The sequence below is a fragment of the Triticum dicoccoides genome, chromosome 7B (genome assembly GCF_002162155.2).
Source record: "Triticum dicoccoides isolate Atlit2015 ecotype Zavitan chromosome 7B, WEW_v2.0, whole genome shotgun sequence".
NCBI classification, from domain to species: Eukaryota; Viridiplantae; Streptophyta; class Magnoliopsida; order Poales; family Poaceae; genus Triticum; species Triticum dicoccoides.
In genome coordinates this window covers 486,988,597-487,004,055 of record NC_041393.1, presented here as the reverse complement: position 1 = coordinate 487,004,055, position 15,459 = coordinate 486,988,597, and positions in this window count along the sequence as shown.

The window sequence follows — 15,459 nt, the reverse complement described above, 5'->3', positions numbered from 1 at the left end:
CCGCCGCCGCCGCCTGCAACCCACGCGTCCGGATCTAGCCGCCGAGACGTGGTTCCTGACTTGCCGCCCAACGCGTCGCCGCCCGACCTCCCTGCCTCCGCCCAGCGCGCCACCGGTCGACCTCCCCGCCGCCGCGCGCATCAGCCGCCTTCTCCAGTGCGTCGCAGCTACCTCCGCACGCCGTCCCAACCGGCCGGCACCCGCGCGCCGCCCAAACCGAGCCCGCACGCCTCGCCCCCCTGCAATCTTGCGCGCCGTCGCGAGATGGATCTCGCCTCTACCACCACGCGACGCGGATGTGGCCAGCCGAACGCGGGACAGTTTCTTGGCTGTGGGCATCTGGCAACCACCGCCGTTGTTGCCATGGCTGGAGCTGCTCGAGACGACGGCCTCTGGCCCGCTGCCTCCTCTCCTCGTCGCTCCGTTGAGCCCCCACCGCGGTGAAGTCCTACTACAGTAATATGGGAAGTTCCACAACAGTAGGCTGGCCATGGTGATGTGCTTCCTTGTCCTGTCCGCTGCAACGCATCAGGCCGCTGCCTGAGCTCTGAGGCTGGCGCCTAGCTAAGCCCCACACCGAGCCTTGGATCCTGAGTGCGGGGGTCGCCGGACCCATCCTCCGACCACAACCAGCTCGCCCATGGAAGCATGGGGCTTCTACAACCAATGCTCAATGTCTTCTCTGTCACCCGTAGCCCATTGACCTCCTGTGCTCCTCTGTATGTGAGTCACTTCTGCATTCTACGTTGTGTTTATTCCGTGTCAGACTAATGATAGTTCAGTTACAGGGAAAACAACAGGTCGGCTTGTACGCGTTCTACTAATAGAGTAAAATTGCTGCTGGTACTCTGTGTTAAAGATGGCTCCAAGTGAAGCACGATCTAGCCGCTGTACTACTTGTTCTACTGTACATTGTGCCTTTTGTTTGGTGGATCAGCTACTGTTTTGCTAGCTTTGGGCATCGGCTGTTACATCACATGGAGCCATGGAGAAGAAAATGGATAAGAGAGAGAGATGATGCGGTGGTTAGAAAATACAAATAGGAGAGGACAAGAGCAAACTTGTGGTGGAAAACACCCAACATTCGCACCTTTAGCAAGATGGACACGAAAAAACAATGGTTACATTTTTCAGACATAGAATCATTGGTAGTTACCTGAACGAGTGTTCATGTAAATATATTACAACACTACATTGGAAAAAAAAGAAACATACCTCTAGCAGCAGTTTAGTCACATATACTTGAAGGATTAAAAAAATGTGTGATGGTGGCATGAACGCGATGTTAAGTCTAATTAATACTCACAAAAACTTTGTTTAATCAGATGTGGTTTTGTGCTCTATACATGTTTGTTGATATGCCTACAAAACACTAACGTTTCTTGACCATGATATATATATAAGAGCTCCAGACTTTTGATTTCGAGATGGATCGAAGTTGGGTACACAAATGCATGATGCATCCAGAAAATACTTTTCGTTTGCATCCATTTTGTCCGAAAAAAGTGAACACCTGAAGTTCAATTATTAAACGTGAGGCATAATTTTTTTTAAAGATCTAGTGGTCAAAATAAAATAAAACCTACAAAGTAGAAAAAACTTATAAGAAAATACAAAAATTGAAAAGAAAAATAAGCGAACAGTTCTATGTTAAAAATTGAAAAGTTGGGAAACCCCTGAGGGTTGACCCAAAAAATGGATCGATGTTATTTAAGAAGTAATAGATTTCCTCCGTTTCTAAAAAAACTAGAAGTTGAAATTTAAATAACAAAGAAGTTGAATGTTTATTACAAATCCAAGAAGGTCAACCTAAAAACAGAGTAGTTCAAAAAGTTTATAAAAAGGGTTTTCCCTGTTTCTATAAAAACATAGAAGTTCAAATTTAAATAATGAAGAAGGTCAAAAAAACTGGATGTTCAAATTTAAAAAGCGAAGAGGTTAGATGTTTATTACAAAACTCGGATTTCTCCAATAATCAAAAGGTTCAAACTAAAAAAAGAAAGAGAAGTTTGATGTTCATATACGAAGTAAGAAAGCGTCACTTAGAAAATTTTAACTCTCGAAGTTCAAATTTAATGAAATGGAGAGTTTGAAGAAACTATTATGCGTGTACAAAGAGAAACAGTTTGATGTTTGTAGCAAAAACATATGTTCACATTTCTAAAAAAAATCCCACGAAGGGTAAAACTATGAGTAGTTCAATTTCTTCATAAAACGGATTTTGCCCATTTCTAAAAAAACCTAGAAGTTGAAATTTAAAAAATCGTTCATTTCAAAAATTATAAAAAAAAATTGCATTTCCCCGTTTCTACAAAAAACCTAGAGGTTCAAATTTAAAAGACAAAGAAGTCCAATGTTTATTACAAACACAAGGTCAAACTAGAAAAACTAAGCATCTCAACACAAATTTATAGAAGTTCAAATCTGAAAAATAGAGCGGCTCGATGTTAATTAAAAAAAACTACTCCCTACGTCCCATAATGTAAGACGTTTTTGCAAACTATGTTAGCTTGCAAAAGCATCTTCCATTATGGGACGGGCTAGTAGGATTTTGTCCGTCACCAAAAGAAATAAAACCAAGAACTTCAAATTAAAAACAAAGAAGTTATTTGATGTTTACAAAAAGTTTAGATTTTGCTCATTATTAAAGGATGAAAAACAAAAAGTTCAAAAATAAAATAACAAGGAGTTCAAATTTTAAAATAGAGCAGTTCAAAATTCATAAAAAGGGATTTTCATCGTTGTTGGAAGTTCAAGTGCTCGGTCCGAGAAAATTCAGAAATTTTTGTGAGAGAGGTTGAACAAAAAATACGTGACAGAAGTTCAAGGTGAAAACAGCGAAAAACTCAACTACTGCAAGGAATGCATTTCAAATGAGAATAAAAGTATGGAAAATGAAAAGCTTAAAAGGTTCGTTGAAAGAAGTTCAAGTGCTTTGTCCGGGGAAGTTCAAAAATTATTACGAGAGAGGTTCATCTTGTATTTCCATGCTAGATTTTTTCCGTATAAAAATCGAATACAACTCTTTACTCAAAAATATAAAAAGTTGAAGTTCAAAATGAAATAACAGAGAAGTTCGTAGTTTATTAAAACCTAGGATTTACCCGTTCAAAAAATAAAAAACACAACGCCATTTTTTACACTTTTAAAAACAACCTCATAAACGAAAAAATGGTTGCTAGAAGTTCAAGTGCTCGACGAGGAAAAGTTCGAAAAATTCTTGTGAGAGAGGTTCACCGTGTATTTAGATGTCCAAAATATATAAAAAACATGTTGTTTTTTGTGTTTTAAAATAACTCTCTCAAAGCAGAGAGAAGTTCAACGTGATAACAACCGGAAGTTCACGTACTACATGGTGTGTGTTTCATATAAGAAAAATACAATAAAGTGAAACAGAGTGAAGTTCAAATAGACATGCCCCAGAAGTTCAACTACTTCATGCAGTGCAAAAAACAACACGTCAAAAACAAAGTGAAGTTCAAACAGACATGCCCCAGAAGTTCTACTACTTCACGCAGTGCATTTCCGTTCGCGATGAACGCAGAAATCATGATCTCGCCATTTTCTAATTTACCTCAAAACGGTAGGAATATTATTTGTGTAAATTCAAGTCCTCGGTCGGAGAAAGTTAAAAAAATATTGTGATAGAGGTTTGTACAAAAAGAATATCATTTGTGTAACACTGACGAAATGGATGAGAAAATTACAAATGAGAATACGTTAGAGAAGTTCAACGTGAAAACAGCAGGAAGTTCACCTACTACACTGAATGAATTTCAGATGAAAAACTTTCAAAATCATCGCGAGTATGAAAAAATGATCAACACGGGAAAGTTGCGTGTTTACAGTAGCTTTCCATCGGTATATCACCCGCTCAATTCCCATGAGTGGGATGGAGAGCTACGAGCAGTGGATGAAGATCTGCGAGCAAAACAATCACGTGAAAAATAGAGTGAAGTTCAGGTACACGCACCGAGAAGTTCAGGTTCTTCATGCGGTGCATTTTTGAAGAATCAGTTTCGTGATAGAGGCAGAACGAATGATCCCGCCGTTTTCGGAATTACTTGAAAACGGCTAGGAATCAGAGAAAACCATCAACATGAAAAAGTTTCGCATTCTCCTTAGCTTTTCAACGGTATATTATTTGCCCCATTCCGATAAAGTTTGTGGAAATTACAGCGAAAATACGTTTTTAGCCATTTTGAAAACTGCCATAAAACAGTAAGGAATTGGGAGAAATAATATATACCAAAAAGTTTTGCATTTCCTCAAGCTTTCCAACGCCATATCATTTGTTGCATTCGGACATAGGGTTAAAAAATAGATCGAAAATACGAACTCGGTGAAACTTGTACCGTTTTCTAAATCACTTTTAAACCGTTCAAAATTAGAAAAAACTTTCTACATGAAAAAGTAGCGCATTTTCATAAGCTTTCCAACACCATATCATTTGCCTCAATTGGTTTAGCCGTTTAGAAATGACATCGAAAAAACGAACTCGGCTGTTCGGTTTACGAAATTTTACGATTTTCTAAATTACTCTTTAACCGTAGGGAATTAGAGAAAACTTTCAACATGTGGAAGGAGCGGTTTTGCAGCGCTTTCCAAATCCATATTACTTGCCTCATTTCAATAAACAGTTTAGAAATGCGATCGAAATTATGATTCACGTTTTTTGTGTGAAGAAAAACGGTTTTTAAAACTGCTCTTAAACCGCTTACATTTTGCAAAAAAAAATAACTTGGGTCATGATACTCGTGTCCATAGCTTTCCAACGGTATATAGCAAGCCACGTTTGGGCAATGTTGTGGGAAGTTCAACCTAGCACAGGGGAAAGTTCAGGTCGAACAACTCAGGCAGTAAAATCGCAAAAAACGCGAGTTCTTCATGACCCGAGTGCAAAATCCGCCTATGAGCGAGATTCCTATCTAAAACGAGTATTTAGTTGCTAAAAATCGTTTGAAGATTACACTTACATCACATGGAACACGACTAACCAGAAAAACTCGCGGTAGAAGGCACGGTTGCGAAGATAGCCCGAAGGTCGGGTTCGTAAAAAGAGAAGTTCAGGCGCGCGTACAAACAAAAATACGTCACAGAAGTTCAACATGAAAACAACATGAAGTTCAACTACTATGCTGAATGAATTTCAGATGAAAAACTTTTAAAATCATTGCGAGTATGAAAAAATGATCAACACAGGAAAGTTGTGTGTTTACAACAACTTTCCATCGGTATATCACTTGCTCAATTCCGGTGAGTGGATGGAGAGCTAGGAGCAGTGGATAGAGATATACGAGCAAAAAAAAGCACGTGAAAAACAGAGTGAAGTTCAAGTACACGTGCAGAGAAGTTCAGGTTCTTCAGGCGATGCATTTTCGAAGAATCAGTTTCGGGATAAAGGCAGAACGAATGATCTCGCCATTTTCGCAATTACTTGGAAACGGCTAGGAATCAGAGAAAACCATCAACATGAAAAAGTTTCGCATTTTCCGTAGCTTTTCAGCGCTATATTATTTGCCCCATTTCAATAAAGTATGTAGAAATTATGCCAAAAATACATTTTTAGCCATTTTTCAATTTTACTTAAAACTGTAAGGAATTAGGAGAAACAATATATACAAAAAAGTTTTGCATTTGCTCAATCTTTCCAACGCCATATTATTTGTTGCATTCGGCCGTACGGTTAAAAAATTATCTCAAAAATATAAACTCGGTGGAACTTGTACCGTTTTCTGAATTACTTTCAAACCGTTCCAAATTAGAAAAGCTTTTAACATGAAAAAGTAGCGCATTTTCACAAGCTTACCAATGTCGTATCATTTGCCTCAAATGGATTAGCCATTTAGAAATTACATTGAAAATACGAACTCGGCTATTCGGTTTGCGAAATTTTACGATTTTCAAAATTACTCTTTATCCATTGGGAATTAGAGAAAACTTTCAACATGTCGAAGGAGCGGTTTTGTAGCAGTTTTCCAACGCTATATTATTTACCTCATTCCGACAAACGGTTTAGAAATGCGATTGAAAATATGATTCACGTTTTTTGTATGAAGAAAAAATGGTTTTCAAAACTGCTCTTAAACCGCTTACATTTTGCCAAAAATTTAACTTGGATCATGATATTGGTGTCCATAGCTTTCCAACGGTATATGGCAAGCCCCATTTGGACACTTTTTAGCTGAAGTTCAACCCAGTACAGAGGGAAGTTCAGGCGCGTTACTCAGGCAGTTCAGGTTGTGATCAGAATATATATATATATCTGTGTGTGTGTGTGTCCTAACTTTGATCCCTATATATATTTGTCCGTAGTCATGATCCACACATGGCCCTTGAGACATAATCATGAGATATACTTGATAAACATAATTAGTCCCAATATGCATGTTGTCATCAACATCAAAAAAAGATTAAGGGCATGGTTGCACTTTCAGAGGGTTACCACCGCTATGAAGGTTTTCTCTAGACCAACACATTGGACATTTAATTACCACACCTCATGGTCCCCAAGGAGTTACTTTCGGCTACCGTACTAATCCTTATTATCACTGACTTTTGGTAGAGCCTTCCACGTGTCCATGTACTTCACATCCTCCTTGATCGATCTACGGGATCCCGGTTACCTGCGGGGCCTTAGAACTAGAAAGAGACAAGAGACAAAGACATCGCAATAGCACATACAAAAAACGTTCAGTTAAGCAAAATCAATGGAAATCAATGATCCTGTGCATAAGTCCATACGGCTATAAGGCTAGACAACCCATGGCTTGAGGGGATTATTCACATATCGCAATCAGATCACGGATGGGAAACATTGTTGATGGCATTGTAGATGAATGATTGATGATCTTCTTACAATTTCGTTGTATGCAATGTATTGATTACAAGTATGGCAAACTATAGGGAGAATGGTTATGAAGATGGCGGCGGCTAACGTTTCTCCTAGGAATGTCTGTTGTTGGTGGCGGTGATCCTAGCGAATCTCTGTGGCTTTCGACGACTCCCCGCTGTGAAAAAGGCCTCGTGCCTTTTATAAAGTGTCTTGGGGCTAGTGTAGGGAGCTAAAAGCTCTCGTACCGGACGCTATCTTTTCCCTTGTTTCCTTTGTTGTGTCTCTGATTAATTTGGCTTGATCCCCTCTTTCCCTTGTTTCTTTTGTTGTATCTCCGATTAATTTGGCTTGATCTCCACACTTCATATTTCCATATGTGGCTTCATTTCCTTCCTTCAAATGGTCCATTTTCCGTGAAAACAAATTAAAACATAGTGATTTGCAGTATTTTGCATTTATTAGTCATTAATGATAAGATCTGAGTGATTCTCTCAAAATATCCAAGATTATCCAGTTTAAACAATGGTGGAATGAGTGTAAAGAAAATACTTATCAACCTCTGGAGCTTAAACCTTAGTTATCCGCGAGAAAGAAACAAAATCATAAGGAGCTTAGTTATTTAAAAAATAATGATAATATTTTCTTCACTCACGATCGGTACGCCTAAATAGCCCACCGCTTTCTTCACCTAAAAACATAGCATAGTTGTAGCGGCGGTAATGATTATTATGCAAGAAAGTTAGGTCAAGATAATTAACATAAAGCTTTTAGTAATTTGGACAAAGTAACCAACTAGCAATTATTCTACTTTGTCTAGCTAACAATTGCTTATTAGGAACACTTTGGAAGGACTTTGCAATGAAAACATTTTTTATGTGAATGAAAGGTATGTAAAAGACAACACTGTGCTAGAGTAACTCACTAACACCCACGAGTATCGCCTTATCAAGGCTCGCCAGCATTCCTTCCATTGTTGCTTGCTAAAACTTTCGTGTGACGGTTAAAGCGTGTTGATAATGTCAAGAGGGGTCGAAGCAGACCAAACTTGATATGGGACGATTCCTTAAAGAGAGATCTAAAGGACTGGAATATTACCAAAGAGCTTGCGATTAATAGGAGTGTGTGGAACTTAGCTATATGCCAGAATCATGACTTAGTTTCAAGATCTTATGGGGTAGCTTTTAGCCTACCCCAATTAGTTTGGTACTAAAGTCTTTGTTGTTATTGTTGTAGGTGCTCTTAAGAGGCTGAAATTGAAAGACACCCTTTCATTAAGGAAAACAAAAACTAATATAGTGGATAGAAAATTAGACGCAGAACGACCAATAAAAAAAGTAGTTGCATTGAGAATTATACTAGCCTTTTCTTCCTCCGATTGTATGCCGCTCGTCGAAGAATGAAAATACACTGAACCATCAGTAAAGAAAGCGGACACCTACAAATGTCCTTGCCATAGAAGAGGCGGCCCACCTTGTGTTGGGGAACGTAGCAGAAATTCAAAATTTTCCTACGTGTCACCAAGATCTATCTATGGAGAAACCAGAAACGAGGGGAAGGAGAGTGCATCTACATACCCTTGTAGATCGCTAAGCGGAAGCGTTCAAGAGAACGGGGTTGAAGGAGTCGTACTCGTCGTGATTCAAATCACCGGAGATCCTAGTGCCGAACGGACGGCACCTCCGCGTTCAACACACGTACAGCCCGGTGACGTCTCCCACGCCTTGATCCAGCAAGGAGAGAGGGAGAGGTTGAGGAAGACTCCATCCAGCAGCAACACAACGGCGTGGTGGTGGTGGAGGAGCGTGGCAATCCTGCAGGGCTTCGCCAAGCACCTACGAGAGAGGATGAGGTGTCACGGGAGGGAGGGAGGCGCCAGGGCTTCTGGTATGGATGCCCTCCCTCCCCTCCACTATATATAGGGGCAAGGGAGAGGAGGGAGGCGCAGCCTTGCCCCTTCCTCCAAGGAAGGGGTGCGGCCAAGAGGGGGGGAGGAGTCCATCCTCCCCAAGGCACCTCGGAGGTGCCTTCCCCCTTGAGGACTCTTCCCTCTCCAAGTTTCCTTGGCGCATGGGCCTCTTGGGGCTGGTGCCCTTGGCCCATATAGGCCAAGGCGCACCCCCTACAGCCCATGTGGCCCCCCGGGGCAGGTGGACCCCCGGACCCCTTTCGGCACTCCCGGTACAATACCGATAAAGTGCGAAACTTTTCCGGCGACCAAAACGGGACTTTCCATATATAAATTTTTACCTCCGGACCATTCCGGAACTCCTCGTGACGTCCGGGATCTCATCCGGGACTCCGAACAACATTCGGTAACCACATACAAACTTCCTTTATAACCCTAGCGTCATCTAACCTTAAGTGTGTAGACCCTACGGGTTCGGGAGACATGTAGACATGACCGAGACGTTCTCCGGTCAATAACCAACAGCGGGATCTGGATACCCATGTTGGCTCCCACATGTTCCACGATGATCTCATTGGATGAACCACGATGTCAAGGACTCAATCGATCCCGTATACAATTCCCTTTGTCTAACGGTATTGTACTTGCCCGAGATTCGATCGTCGGTATACCGATACCTTGTTCAATCTCGTTACCGGCAAGTATCTTTACTCGTTCCGTAACACATCATCCCGTGATCAACCCCTTGGTCACATTGTGCACATTATGATGATGTCCTACCGAGTGGGCCCAGAGATACCTCTCCGTTTACACGGAGTGACAAATCCCAGTCTCGATTCGTGCCAACCCAACAGACACTTTCGGAGATACCTGTAATGCACCTTTATAGCCACCCAGTTACGTTGTGACGTTTGGTACACCCAAAGCATTCCTACGGTATCCGGGAGTTGCACAATCTCATGGTCTAAGGAAAAGATACTTGACATTAGAAAAGCTTTAGCATACGAACTACACGATCTTTGTGCTAGGCTTAGGATTGGGTCTTGTCCATCACATCATTCTCCTAATGATGTGATCCCGTTATCAACGACATCCAATGTCCATAGCCAGGAAACCATGACTATCTGTTGATCACAACGAGCTAGTCAACTAGAGGCTTACTAGGGACATGGTGTTGTCTACGTATCCACACATGTATCTGAGTTTCCTATCAATACAATTCTAGCATGGATAATAAACGATTATCATGAACAAGGAAATATAATAATAATCAATTTATTATTGCCTCTAGGGCATATTTCCAACAGTCTCCCACTTGCACTAGAGTCAATAATCTAGTTCACATCGATATGTGATTAACACTCAAGGTCACATCCCCATGTGACTAACACCCAAAGAGTTTACTAGAGTCAATAATCTAGTTCACATTTACCATGTGATTAACACTCGATGAGTTCTGGGTTTGATCATGTTATGCTTGTGAGAGAGGTTATAGTCAACGGGTCTGAACCTTTCAGATCCGTGTGTGCTTTACAAATCTCTATGTCATCTCCTAGATGCAGCTATCACGTTCTATTTGGAGCTATTCCAAATAACTGTTCTACTTGGAGCTATTCTAAATTGTTGCTCCATTATACGTATCCGGTATCTCTACTCAGAGCTATCCGGATAGGTGTTAAGCTTGCATCGACGTAACCCTTTACGACGAACTCTTTTACCACCTCCATAATTGAGAAAATTCCTTAGTCCACTAGTTACTAAGGATAACTTTGACCGCTGTCCTGTGATCCATTCTTGGATCACTCTTGTACCCCTTGACTGACTCATGGTAAAGCACACTTCAGGTGCGGTACACAGCATAGCATACTGTAGAGCCTATGTCTTAAGCATAGGGGACGACCTTCGTTCCTTTCTCTCTATTCTGCCATGGTCGAGCTTTAAGTCTTAACTTCATACCTTACAACTCAGGCAAGAACTCCTTCTTTGACTGATCCATCTTGAACACCTTCAAGATCACGTCAAGGCATGTGCTCACGTCAAGATCACGTCGGTATACCGATACCTTGTTCAATCTCGTTACCGGCAAGTCTCTTTACTCGTTCCGTAACACATCATCCCGTGATCAACCCCTTGGTCACATTGTGCACATTATGATGATGTCCTACCGAGTGGGCCCAGAGATACCTCTCCGTTTACACGGAGTGACAAAATCCCAATCTCGATTCGTGCCAACCCAACAGACACTTTCAGAGATACCCGTAGTGTACCTTTATAGCCACCCAGTTACGTTGTGACGTTTGGCACACCCAAAGCACTCCTACGGTATCCGGGAGTTGCACAATCTCATGGTCTAAGGAAATGATACTTGACATTAGAAAAGCTTTAGCATACGAACTACATGATCTTGTGCTAGGCTTAGGATTGGGTCTTGTCCATCACATCATTCTCCTAATGATGTGATCCCGTTATCAACGACATCCAATGTCCATGGTCAGGAAACCGTAACCATCTATTGATCAACGAGCTAGTCAACTAGAGGCTTACTAGGGACATGGTGTTGTCTATGTATCCACACATGTATCTGAGTTTCCTATCAATACAATTCTAGCATGGATAATAAACGATTATCATGAACAAGGAAATATAATAATAATCAATTTATTATTGCCTCTAGGGCATATTTCCAACACTTCCCATATATAAATCTTTACCTCCGGACCATTCCGGAACTCCTCGTGACGTCCGGGATCTCATCCGGGACTCCGAGCAACATTCGGTAACCACATACAAGCTTCCTTTATAACCCTAGCGTCACCGAACCTTAAGTGTGTAGACCCTACGGGTTCGGGAGACATGCAGACATGACCGAGACGTTCTCCGGTCAATAACCAACAGCGGGATCTGGATACCCATGTTGGCTCCCACATGTTCCACGATGATCTCATCGGATGAACCACGATGTCAAGGACTCAATCGATCCCGTATACAATTCCCTTTGTCTAGCGGTATTGTACTTGCCCGAGATTCGATCGTCGGTATACTGATACCTTGTTCAATCTCGTTACCGGCAAGTCTCTTTACTCGTTCCGTAACACATCATCCCGTGATCAACCCCTTGGTCACATTGTGCACATTATGATGATGTCCTACCGAGTGGGCCCGGAGATACCTCTCCGTTTACACGGAGTGACAAATCCCAGTCTCGATTCGTGCCAACCCAACAGACACTTTCGGAGATACCTGTAATGCACCTTTATAGCCACCCAGTTACGTTGTGACGTTTGGTACACCCAAAGCATTCCTACGGTATCCGGGAGTTGCACAATCTCATGGTCTAAGGAAAAGATACTTGACATTAGAAAAGCTTTAGCATACGAACTGCACGATCTGTGCTAGGCTTAGGATTGGGTCTTGTCCATCACATCATTCTCCTAATGATGTGATCCCGTTATCAACGACATCCAATGTCCATAGCCAGGAAACCATGACTATCTGTTGATCACAACGAGCTAGTCAACTAGAGGCTCACTAGGGACATATTGTGGTCTATGTATTCACACGTGTATTACGATTTCCGGATAATACAGTTATAGCATGAATAAAAGACTATTATCATGAACAAAGAAATATAATAATAACACTTTTATTATTGCCTCTAGGGCATATTTCCAACAGTCTCCCACTTGCACTAGAGTCAATAATCTAGTTCACATCACCATGTGATTAACACTGACAGGTCACATCACCATGTGACCAACATCCAAAGAGTTTACTAGTGTCATTAAACTAGTTCACATCATCATGTGATTAAGACTCAATGAGTTCTGGGGTTTGATCATGTTCTGCTTGTGAGAGAGGTTTTAGTCAACGGATCTGTAACATTCAGATCCGTATGTACTTCACAAATTTCTAGGTCATATTGTAAATGCTACTTCCACGCTCCACTTGGAGCTATTCCAAATGGTTGCTCCACTATACCTATCCGGTTTGCTACTCAGAGTCATTCGGATAGGTGTTAAAGCTTGCATCAACGTATCCCTTTACGCCGAACTCTTTATCACCTTCATAATCGAGAAACATATCCTTATTCCTCTAAGGATAACTTTGACCGCTATCTGATGATCCACTCCTTGATCACCTTTTGTACTCTCTTGCCAGACATGTGGCAAGGCACACATCAGGTGCGGTACTTAGCATAGCATACTGTAGAGCCTATGTCTAAAGCATAGGGGACGACCTTCGTCCTTTCTCTCTTTTCTGCCGAGGTCGAGCTTTAAGTCTTAACTTCATACCTTACAACTCAGGCAAGAACTTCTTCTTTGACTGATCCATCTTCAACACCTTCAAGATCATGTCAAGGTATGTGCTCATTTGAAAGTTTTATTAAGCATTTTGATCTATCCTTATAGATCTTGATGCTCAATGTTCAAGTAGCTTAATCCAGGTTTTCTATTGAAAAACACCTTTCAAATAACCCTATATGCTTTCTAGAAAATCATTTCTGATCATCAACATGTCAACAACATATACTCATCAGAAATTCTATAGTGCTCCCACTCACTTCTTTGGAAATACAAGTTTCTCATAAACTTTGTATAAACCCAAAATCTTTGATCATCTTATCAAAGTGCACATTCCAACTCCGAGATGCTTACTCCAGTCCATGGAAGGATCGCTAGAGCTAGCATACCTTTTAGTATCCTTAGGATCGACAAAACCTTTCTGATTGTATTACATACAACCTTTCCTTACGAAAACTGGTAAGGAAACTCGTTTTGTCATCCATTTGCCAGATTTCATAAATGCAGCTAATGCTAACATGAATCCGACGGACTTAAGCATCGCTACGGATGAGAAAATCTCATCGTAGTCAACTCCTTGAATTTGTGAAAAAACTCTTCGCCACAAGTCGAGCTTCATAGATGGTGACATTACCGTCCACGTCCGTCTTCTTCTTAAAGATCCATTTATCTTAATGGCTTGCCGATCATTGGGCAAGTCCACCAAAGTCCATGCTTTGTTCTGATACATGGATCCTATCTCGGATTTCATGGTTTCTTAACCATTTGTCGGAATTTGGGCCCACCATTGCTTCTCCATAGCTCGTAGGTTCATTGTTGTCTAGCAACATGACCTTCAAGACAGGATTACTGTACCACTCTGAAATAGTACGTATCCTTGTCACCCTACGAGGTACGGCAGTGACTTGATCCGAAACTTCATGATCACTATCATAAGCTTCTACTTCAATTGGTGTAGGTGCCACATGAACAACTTCCTGTGCCCTGATACACACTGGTTGAAGTGATGGTTCAATAACCATATCAAGTCTCCACCATCCTCCCACTCAACTCTTTCGAGAGAAACTTTTCCTCGAGAAAGGACCCGATTCAAGAAACAATCCATATTGCTTTCGGATCTGAATTAAGAGGTATACCCAACTGTTTTGGGTGTCCTATGAAGATGCATTTTATCCGCTTTGGGTTCGAGCTTATCAATCCTGAAACTTTTTCACATAAGCGTCGCAGCCCCAAACCTTTAAGAAACGACAACTTAGGTTTCTCTAAACCATAATTCATACGGTGTCATCTCAACGGAATTACGTGGTGCCCTATTTAAAGTGAATGTGGTTGTCTCTAATGCCTAACCCATGAACAATAGTGGTAATTCGATAAGAGACATTATGGTACGCACCATATCCAATAGGGTGCAACTATGATGTTCGGACACACCATCACACTATGGTGTTCCAGGCGGTATTAATTGCGAAACAATTTCCACAATGTCTTAATTGTGTGCCAAAACTCATAACTCAGATATTCATCTCTATGATCATATCATAGACATTTTATCCTCTTGTCACAATGATCTTCTACTTCACTCTGAAATTACTTGAACCATTCAATAATTCAGACTTGTGTTTCATCAAGTAAATATTCTCAACATCTACTCGAATCATCTGTGAAGTAAGAACATAACGATATTCACTGCATGCCTCAGCACTCATTGGACTGCACACATCAAAATGTGTTACTTACAACAAGTTGCTATCTTGTTCCATCTTACTGAAAACGAGGCTTTTCAGTCATCTTGCCCATGTGGTATGATTTGCATATCTCAAGTGATTCAAAATCAAGTGAGTCCAAACGATCCATCTGCATGGAGTTTCTTCATGCGTATACACCAATAGACATGGTTCGCATGTCTCAAACTTTTCAAAAATGAGTGAGTCCAAAGATCCATCAACATGGAGCTTCTGAAGGAAATATGCCCTAGAGGCAATAATAAAGTTATTATTTATTTCCTTATAATCATGATAAATGTTTATTATTCATGCTAGAATTGTATTTTCCGGAAACATAATACATGTGTGAATACATAGACAAACAGAGTGTCACTAGTATGCCTCTACTTGACTAGCTCGTTAATCAAAGATGGTTATGTTTCCTAACCATGAACAATGAGTTGTTATTTGATTAACGAGGTCACATCATTAGTAGAATGATCTGATTGACATGACCCATTCCATTAGCTTAGCACCTGATCGTTTAGTATGTTGCTATTGCTTTCTTCATGACTTATACATGTTCCTACGACTATGAGATTATGCAACTCCCGTTTACCGGAGGAACACTTTGGGTACTACCAAACGTCACAACGTAAATGGGTGATTATAAAGGAGTACTACAGGTGTCTCCAATGGTCGATGTTGGGTTGG